Source organism: Archocentrus centrarchus, unplaced genomic scaffold, assembly GCF_007364275.1.
Source record: "Archocentrus centrarchus isolate MPI-CPG fArcCen1 unplaced genomic scaffold, fArcCen1 scaffold_36_ctg1, whole genome shotgun sequence".
Taxonomy (NCBI): domain Eukaryota; kingdom Metazoa; phylum Chordata; class Actinopteri; order Cichliformes; family Cichlidae; genus Archocentrus; species Archocentrus centrarchus.
The window spans coordinates 2,302,596-2,311,797 of record NW_022060263.1 but is presented as its reverse complement, the minus strand read 5'-3'; positions in this window follow the sequence as shown (position 1 = coordinate 2,311,797).

The window sequence follows — 9,202 nt, the reverse complement described above, 5'->3', positions numbered from 1 at the left end:
GACTGAGTAGAAAAGTGCTATAGAAGAACTAGTCCATTTACTTAAAGGTGTGTATTTGAAAGTCTAGTCTCTCTGACTTGTGCCTTCCTTTTGAGAGGAGTCACAGTATCCAGGGTCACACACAGTGAATATACAGTATTCACTGTTCTTCATCCTCTTCTTTCTCAGGTATCTGCTGCCTGAGGTACTCACTAAGCACATGATCCTTTGTGGCCATCTTCCTGATGTATTCCAGGATCTTTCTTGTTTCATCTAGGACAGTGGTTCTGACACTCATTAGTCCTCAGCCTCCTTCCTTCAGCTTAGCGTACAGTCTCAGGGTGCTGGATTTGGGGTGAAACCCTCCATGCATGGTAAGGAGCTTTCTTGTCTTAACATTAGTGGCTTCCATCTCCTCCTTTGACCAGCGTATTATCCCAGCAGGGTATCTGATAACTGGCAGGGCGTAGGTGTTTATTGCCTGGATCTTGTTCTTTACATTGTTACATTCCGATGTCATTGCTGTAGATCCTGGTGGTGTGGATCAGTTCATTGAAGTCTCATTCACTCCTGGCATACAGGTTGATGTCCTCCATGTAGAGGAGGTGACTGATGCTTGCTCTATTCTGTAGTCGGTATCCGTAGCCAGTCTTGTCGATAATCTGGCCAAGGGGGTTCAGGACTATGTACAACAGCAGTGGGACTGAGCTTCTCCTTCGTAAATCCTGCACTTGATGTTGACTTGTGCAGTTGGCTTGAAGTTGGCCTCTTGTGTTGTTCTCCACATTCCCATTGAGTTCCTGATGAAGGGTCCTGTTGATCTTATTCAGTTCTAGGCATTCCAGGATCCATGTGTGCAGCATCGAGTCATAGGCTTTCTTGTAGTCAATCCAGGCGGTGCACAGGTTGGTCAGTCTGGTCTTACACTCACAGGTGATTGCTCTATCTACAAGTAGCTGGTGTTTTGCTCCTCTGGTGTTGCTGCTAATTCCTTTCTAGGCCCCACTCATATATTTAACCATGTGCCATTTCTTATGGGCTATGATGCCTGACAGCAGTTTCCATGTTGTACTGAGGCAGGTTATGGGCCAGTAGTTGGATAGAACTGGTCCATTCTGGGTGTCCTTAGGGATCAGGACTGTCTGGCCTTCAGTCAGCCATTCTGGGTGTGTCCTAGCCTCTAGCAGCTGGTTCATTTGTGCTGCCAGGCTGCATAAAGTGCAGTTAGCTTCTTTAGCCAGTAGGTGTGGATGATGTCAGAGCCTGGTGCTGTCCAGCTCTTCATATGTGAGACTCTTTCTTGAATGTCTGCCACTGTGATGATTACTGGATCCTGCTCAGGGACATATACAGCTATGTACAGCTGTTATAGTAAGGTAAGTAATATTTATATTTTTTGTTTTTATTTTATTTTTTAGCATGATATTTAGACATAGTTTTGCTGTTTGGTTGGGCTGTTGCACCAAAACAACCTGGTTAGGTCTAGAAAATTAGTATGAAAATACATCTCCATTTTCATAGAATTTAAAATTTGACAGCACATATCAAAGAACAATCACAGCCCACTCTTTTCTTTGTATATTAAGTTTTTAAAAACCTTAGGACTGTAACCTTTACATATCAGCAGACATAAATATGCAGAAAAACAGAGTAGTAAAAACAGAGAAATATTTCTCCTTTAAATAGGCAACATTTCACAGACTGCAAATACGAGCTCTTACAAAAAAGTAAATCCTATGGCAGAAGTTTCCTCTCTGTTTCCAGCTGTCACACCTCATAAGATATGCTTGCTTCCTGTCACCTGTTCTCCATCCCACAAGCCTCTCTGCTAAATGAGAGTCAACAGGTTTTTATGGCCCTACACGAAAATGTGCAAACAGTGAGACACCACAGCGGCTGGGATAAAACAGTCTATTTGTTACTTTTCTGCCTTTCTCATTTAGGCTGCTTTCAGAAGGGCTTGGATGCAGGCAGGTGTGTGCTTTATGTGTCTGATTGACACCTGAGCCAGGGCTCTGACACAGATGCTGGATTCCCTCTGCACCCGCACTAATAAAACAACAAGACGCTCTCTGTCGCTTTGAGAAACAAACAGGGGAACTGGACGATGCTGCTGGCAAGCGTTGGGCATTGCACACTAACTTTTTCTGACAGGAGACAACAGTTTAAAATAGGTTTATCAGAGAAAGAAAACAGAGGGACTATAGACCAAACAGAACACTTAGGGGACACATTTTGCTCCAAAAATAAATAAATAAATCCAATATACTGTGAGAAGAGGGGGAAAGATGTGATTGACACATTACTGCAGGAATGTGGTCAAGATTTTTTGTGTCTCTAAATTTCTTCCAGAGGGAGGAAAAGAAGGTCATGCTAATCAAGAGCAGGACAAACACCTAGCCAATTCTTCTCACTGTCTCTCAGATGGCCAACCAAAATATTACTGGCCAGGTTTTACCCCCCTGCCTCATTTGTACCAACACGTGTGTTATTTCTTTTTGGCCTGCTTCAGGGAGGGTTGAGGTGAGCTTCATGAGCTGCTGTGAAACTATCAAGTAATGAACAGGAGTTATATAGGTCTCAGCTGTTTTACGACTTGGCCACACTGTAGTTTAAACCAAAGATTTGTGGCAGTACATTAGATTTACAACAATTTGAGTGTTTTTGTGCAGTTCATTTTCTTCTAACTTTACATTAATAGTGTTTTCCTGCCACACATTTCTCAGGTTCTTGTTACAAAAAGAATGACTCTGACTCTGTGTAATATTGCTGTTATATTCAGAAAGACTTATGGTCCCATATGCTAGCACCTCAGTGGCCGCTGCAGGGTTGTAAGCTGCATGCCAAATATACACACAATGGATACAAATGGTCACACAATCTGAATAAAACAACAGTTGGCTAGAACTGCTACCAGATGTACCAATCACGTAATCCTGTCATTATATGTTACGTGTACCCTCAGGCTGCAATCTTTCTGTCCATGTTTCGCGTGTCAAAGAGACAATAAGCTTAGGTGTCAGATTAGCTCACGCTGTGAGCAGGCAGGCTGAGGGCTGAAAGTCAGTGACCCAAGTCAAGTCCAGCCTGTCGCTCTTTGCTGTATATCCTCCCCTGCTCTTTCTCCTTACTTTCCTGTCTGCTCTTCATTGTTGCACCACCCAATAAAGGCAAAAAAGAGCGACAATGATCTTGCCATTCTGCAAAATAATGACAGCAGCCACTGCTGACCTGGGCATTTGACCCCACAAATCATAGAAATATGGTGTCAAACCAGATACTTACTCTGGATGGCATTACTTTGGCCTCCAGTAACACTGTGAGAAATCTTGGAGTCATTTTTGACCAGGATATGTCCTTCAATGCACATATTAAACAAATATGTAGGACCGCTTTTTTGCATTTGTGCAATATTTCTAAAATTAGAAACATCCTTTCTCAGAGTGATGCTGAAAAGCTAATTCATGCATTTATTACTTCTAGGCTGGACTATTGTAATTCATTATTATCAGGCTGTCCTAAAAGCTCCCTGAAAAGCCTTCAGCTGATCCAAAATGCTGCAGCTAGAGTACTGACAGGGACTAGAAAGAGAGAGCAGATTTCTCCCATATTGGCTTCTCTTCATTGGCTCCCTGTTAAATCTAGAATAGAATATAAAATCCTTCTCCTCACATACAAGGTCTTTAATAATCAGGCACCATCTTATCTCAAAGACCTCATAGTCCCATATCACCCCAACAGAGCACTTCTCTCTCAGACTGCTGGCTTACTTGTGGTTCCTCGGATACTTAAGAGTAGAATGGGAGGCAGAGCCTTCAGCTTTCAGGCCCCTCTTCTGTGGAACCAGCTCCCAGCTTGGATTCAGGAGACAGACACCCTCTCTGTTTTTAAGGTTGTTGCCTTCTTAAGTGCTGAAGAGATTCCTCAGTCACCACTAGATCATAGCATCTACTGTGGTATAGTCCAGCTCCATGTTCTGTTCTGCTGCTCTGTCAGAAACCTATTTCTATTTTTTATTTATATATTTAAAAAACAAACAAAAGAAACCTGTTTCTTATTGCCAACCTTCCTTTCTCCATGCAGACTGACCACCATGCCGAGGACCCACTCTCATGGAAGAGGATTAAGTGTGTGTTCTTGCCTGTGGGCCCCACTTCTGTCATGGTCCTGGGCCGGTGGCCCAGTGTTTTGGTTTCTATTTGTGAAGTTCTGTTCTATTTCTAGTTTTGGTTATAGTTTAGTATTTGAATCTTAGTTTCTTTGTTTTCTGTTTTTCATGTTCTGGTTTTCCCTATACTCCCGTGTGTGTGTGTAAGTCATGACCCTCTTGTATTTAGGTTCCCTTTGGTTTAGTTCTGTTTCTTAGTGTCTCTCCTTTGTCCCAGGTCTGGTTTAGTTGGTCATGTTCACTCCCTTTGTCAGTCTGTTAAGTCAGCATGTTTTTGGTTAGGTCAGTTCCTGTTTTATTTTGACAGTCTTGTGTTCCTTGTGCTTTGTGTTTAGTTTTGCTTCCCCTTTGTCATTAGTCTCATTTGGTTCACCTGTCATCCCCTGTTGTTTCCACTTGCCCTAATTCCCTTGTGTGTATTTAAGCCCTGAGTCTTCCTTTGTTCATTGTTGCGTCGTCGTCATTGTTTCACCCTAGTGTTCCCCTCCTAGCTGTGTGTTTTGGTTTTTGGTTTCTCCCAGGCTTCTAGTTTGTTCCTGCCCTGGTGGAGATTTAGAGTTTTGTATTTTTTTTTGTCTTTTTGAAATAAAGTCGTTTTTAGTTTACATCTGCGTCAGTCCTGCACTTGGGTCCTTTCCCTCCACACACAGCCCCTCATCGTGACAGAACGACGCAACCACCATGGACCCAGCGGACTACCACTTTTTCGAGCCCGACGTGTGTGAGCCGTGGCTCGCTTCTGAATGCGATTCACGGTACGTGGGCACTCGCCTGGCCCTGGGAGGGCCCGGCTGGAGGAAGAAACCTCAGCGTCGCCGCCTCCCACCTCTGTCTCAAGCTTCCTCACAGCAGCTGCCTGCCATGACAGCTACCACCTCTCCCTCTGCCATTACAGAGATAGGTGTGGGTGGCTATTTCTCCTCCCCTTCGCAACGGAAGACGCCACTCACACCACCCCCACTAACCTGCTCTTCGCCCGCCGCGTTCTTGGCTCAGATGTGGGACGTGGACGAAGAGCCTAACACCACCGCGCTTCCTGTTTACACAGGCAGGAGGAAGCGCGGCTCTCGGCGGCGAAATTGTCAGCCTTCGCCTGCCGCAGCTATGGACTCTGTTCAACCCCAGCTCACCCCTGTTTCCCCTGCCAGACCACCAGTTAACCAGCTTCCTGTGAGTAAACATGCCCCTTTGTTGCATGAAGAGCCTTCGTGGGAAAATAAGGGCTATTCGTGTTTCGTGTCTCCGCAAGGAGAATGTTATTGTTATAAGGACAGTGTGGAGATACTGGACTCTCCTTTGCTAGTGGAAGCCTACGACTCCATAAAGAGTGATCAGATGTCAAGTGGCTTTGTACAACTGAACCATACTTTTCCTGCATTCAAGCCTGATACTGGTAAAGACCTCTTGTCTTCTTCTGCTGAGACTGCTTTTGTTTGTGAGACTCCTACAACCCATCCTGCAAGATTCGAGTTATCCAAGACCATTTCCAACAATATAACCACTGTGAGAACTGAGTTTGTGGAGCCAGCTAATAGTGTCAGTTTGCATTCTTCTGATAGTCTAAAACAGGACCTTTCGGATTATGTTTCTGAACTATGTGAACAGTGGCTCAAACAACCCAGTGAGGGAAACAGGAAAGCCACTGTGCATTGTTTAAACAGTTTAGTGTCAGGTTTTCCCTGGCTTCTGGACTCCTTGCCTATTTTTGTTAAAGACTTTGTTAGTGAAATAATTCCCTCTGTGGTTAAAGTATCGACATCTGAAGAGACTGTTAGACACCCAGAACCTGCACCCATTCCTGCTCCTTGGGTGAGGAGCACCCAGCCCTCGTCTTCAGTTAGCACTTCAGAGCCCTTAGCTCCCTCTGCTCGCCCTGCTCCCCTAGCTCCAGCTCCCTCTGCTCGCCCTGCTCCCCTAGCTCCAGCTCCCTCTGCTCGCCCTGCTCCCTTAGCTCCAGCTTCCCCTGCACCCGTTCCTGTTCCGCGGGTGGGGGCAGCCACGGACGGGCTGACCTCTGCACCCGTTCCTGTTCCGCGGGTGGGGGCAGCCACGGACGGGCTGACCTCTGCACCCGTTCCTGTTCCGCGGGTGGGGGCAGCCACGGACGGGCTGACCTCTGCACCCGTTCCTGTTCCGCGGGTGGGGGCAGCCACGGACGGGCTGACCTCTGCACCCGTTCCTGTTCCGCGGGTGGGGGCAGCTAGGTCCAAGCCTTTGTATCAGTTTTCAGCGTTAGCTGCAGCAGCAGGGACTCAGTCAGCCTCTGTGGCTCTCCCTCTATCCCAGTCAGCTGTAGCTCCAGCCTCCGCTCTATCCCAGTCAGCTGTAGCTCCAGCCTCCGCTCTATCCCAGTCAGCTGTAGCTCCAGCCTCCGCTCTATCCCAGTCAGCTGTAGCTCCAGCCTCCGCTCTATCCCAGTCAGCTGTAGCTCCAGCCTCCACTCTCCCCAGCTCTCAGTCAACCCCTGTAGCTCTGCCTCCCACTCAGTCAGCTCTTTTAGTTATGGTTACCCCTGCAGCCTCAGTCCCAGTCCCTTTGGTCCCAGCTCCCTCAGCATCAGCTTCAGTTCCTTTAGCGCCCCCAGCTCCACTTCCCTTAGCTTCGGTCCCTTCAGTTTTGGTTCCTTTGGTCCCCTCACTCCCTCCTATCACCTCAGCTCCTTCCCCTTCGGTCCCTTTGGTCACTCCCTTAGTTCCCTCCTCTGCTCCGCCTCAGCCTGCACCTGCACTTCATCTGTCTTCACCACCACCATCAGACTCACCCGATCCATCTGCAAAGCAGCCCCAGTCGTCGGAGGAGATGGCTGCGTGCCCTGCAATGCAGCCAGGGAGTCTCGCTCAGTCCGAGCCGCCGGAGAGTCCTGAGGGTCCTGCGCCAGAGCCCGTGCGTCCCGCTCAGTCCGAGCGTCCTGAGAGTCCTGAGGGTCCTGCGCCAGAGCCCGTGCGTCCCGCTCAGTCCGAGCGTCCTGAGAGTCCTGAGGGTCCTGCGCCAGAGCCCGTGCCTCCCCGACCGCCGCTGGGAGCGCGGTCGGCCTCCTGCTCGCCTTCGTCCTCGTCGCCGCCGCTGGGAGCGCGGTCGGCCTCCTGCTCGCCTTCGTCCTCGTCGCCGCCGCTGGGAGCGCGGTCGGCCTCCTGCTCGCCTTCGTCCTCGTCGCCGCCGCTGGGAGCGCGGTCGGCCTCCTGCTCGCCTTCGTCCTCGTCGCCGCCGCTGGGAACGCGGTCGGCCTCCAGACTTGTGTTTTCTTTTGTTTGGACTTTTTTCCAGCCGTGTGCTGCCGACTTCTGTTTCGTTCCTGGTTTGTTTTTTGGACATTGTTGCTCCTTGGGATTTTGTTTTGTTTTTGTCTCGAGCCCGCCGTCCTGGTCCCCCGCCGCCCGCCCAGGTCTGGCTTTTGTTTTCGTGTTTTGGGCCGTCTGGAGCCGGCCCTTGAGGGGGGGGTACTGTCATGGTCCTGGGCCGGTGGCCCAGTGTTTTGGTTTCTATTTGTGAAGTTCTGTTCTATTTCTAGTTTTGGTTATAGTTTAGTATTTGAATCTTAGTTTCTTTGTTTTCTGTTTTTCATGTTCTGGTTTTCCCTATACTCCCGGGTGTGTGTGTAAGTCATGACCCTCTTGTATTTAGGTTCCCTTTGGTTTAGTTCTGTTTCTTAGTGTCTCTCCTTTGTCCCAGGTCTGGTTTAGTTGGTCATGTTCACTCCCTTTGTCAGTCTGTTAAGTCAGCATGTTTTTGGTTAGGTCAGTTCCTGTTTTATTTTGACAGTCTTGTGTTCCTTGTGCTTTGTGTTTAGTTTTGCTTCCCCTTTGTCATTAGTCTCATTTGGTTCACCTGTCATCCCCTGTTGTTTCCACTTGCCCTAATTCCCTTGTGTGTATTTAAGCCCTGAGTCTTCCTTTGTTCATTGTTGCGTCGTCGTCATTGTTTCACCCTAGTGTTCCCCTCCTAGCTGTGTGTTTTGGTTTTTGGTTTCTCCCAGGCTTCTAGTTTGTTCCTGCCCTGGTGGAGATTTAGAGTTTTGTATTTTTTTTGTCTTTTTGAAATAAAGTCGTTTTTAGTTTACATCTGCGTCAGTCCTGCACTTGGGTCCTTTCCCTCCGCACACAGCCCCTCATCGTGACAACTTCAGCTTAAGCTCAGCCAGCAGTCCCAACAGCTCTGCTCTATTGCTGCCTGACTCATCATTCCACTCGTCACATCTTTGTTAAACTTTGATCCGTGTGTCCTGCATGTGAGTCCAGGTCTAGGCCGGTTTCATCACAGGCAGAATATCACCTTTTTTGTCTTTTTAACAACCGGTCATCTAATATATTTTTACATTAAGTTAGCCATTTTAAATTATATTTCTTTGATTTTGAAATATTTTGCTTATATTCTATATTATTTTTATTACCTCTGACAAGGAGGTTATGTACCTGGTAAAGTGTGCATGTGATGGCTCAAAGTTTTGAATGAATTCTGATAAAACTTTGTAGGGGTGTAGAATGGAGTTATGTTAACAATCCATTAAAATTTAGCTTACATCCATAAAGGGCTTATAAATTAGAAACTGATTCTTACAAATGTACTATATATTGTGACTGTACCTTACAAAGATTTAAAATGTCACTTTAGATTTGATTAGATTAAACTTTATTAATCCCCTTAGGAAGATTCCCTCAGGGAAATGAAAGAAAATGACCTTTGACCTCTCCTTCATGGTCAATGATAAGAATAGAGCCATTTAAAACTACACTCCTGTCATAAGTTGGAAATGAGGATATGGGCAGCAGACCCAAATGCAAACTTTTAGGCAGAATGGCATAAACAGAAAATTGACCTTTATTTTGGTGGGGAAATAGTCTAAAAATCCAAAATGAGAAAAATGGAACTAAGAAACCGTAGAGGCTAATCTGAGGATCAGCTAGACTCAACTACAAATAGCAACTGAGAGATAAATACTAAAGAAAAACACAAAGAAAATTATAATAAATCCATAAACTCAAGACTCAAGACCATGACGGTTTCTTACTGCCATTGCTGACAGCTTATAGGCATCTAAGGAAATTTATGGGGGGATTC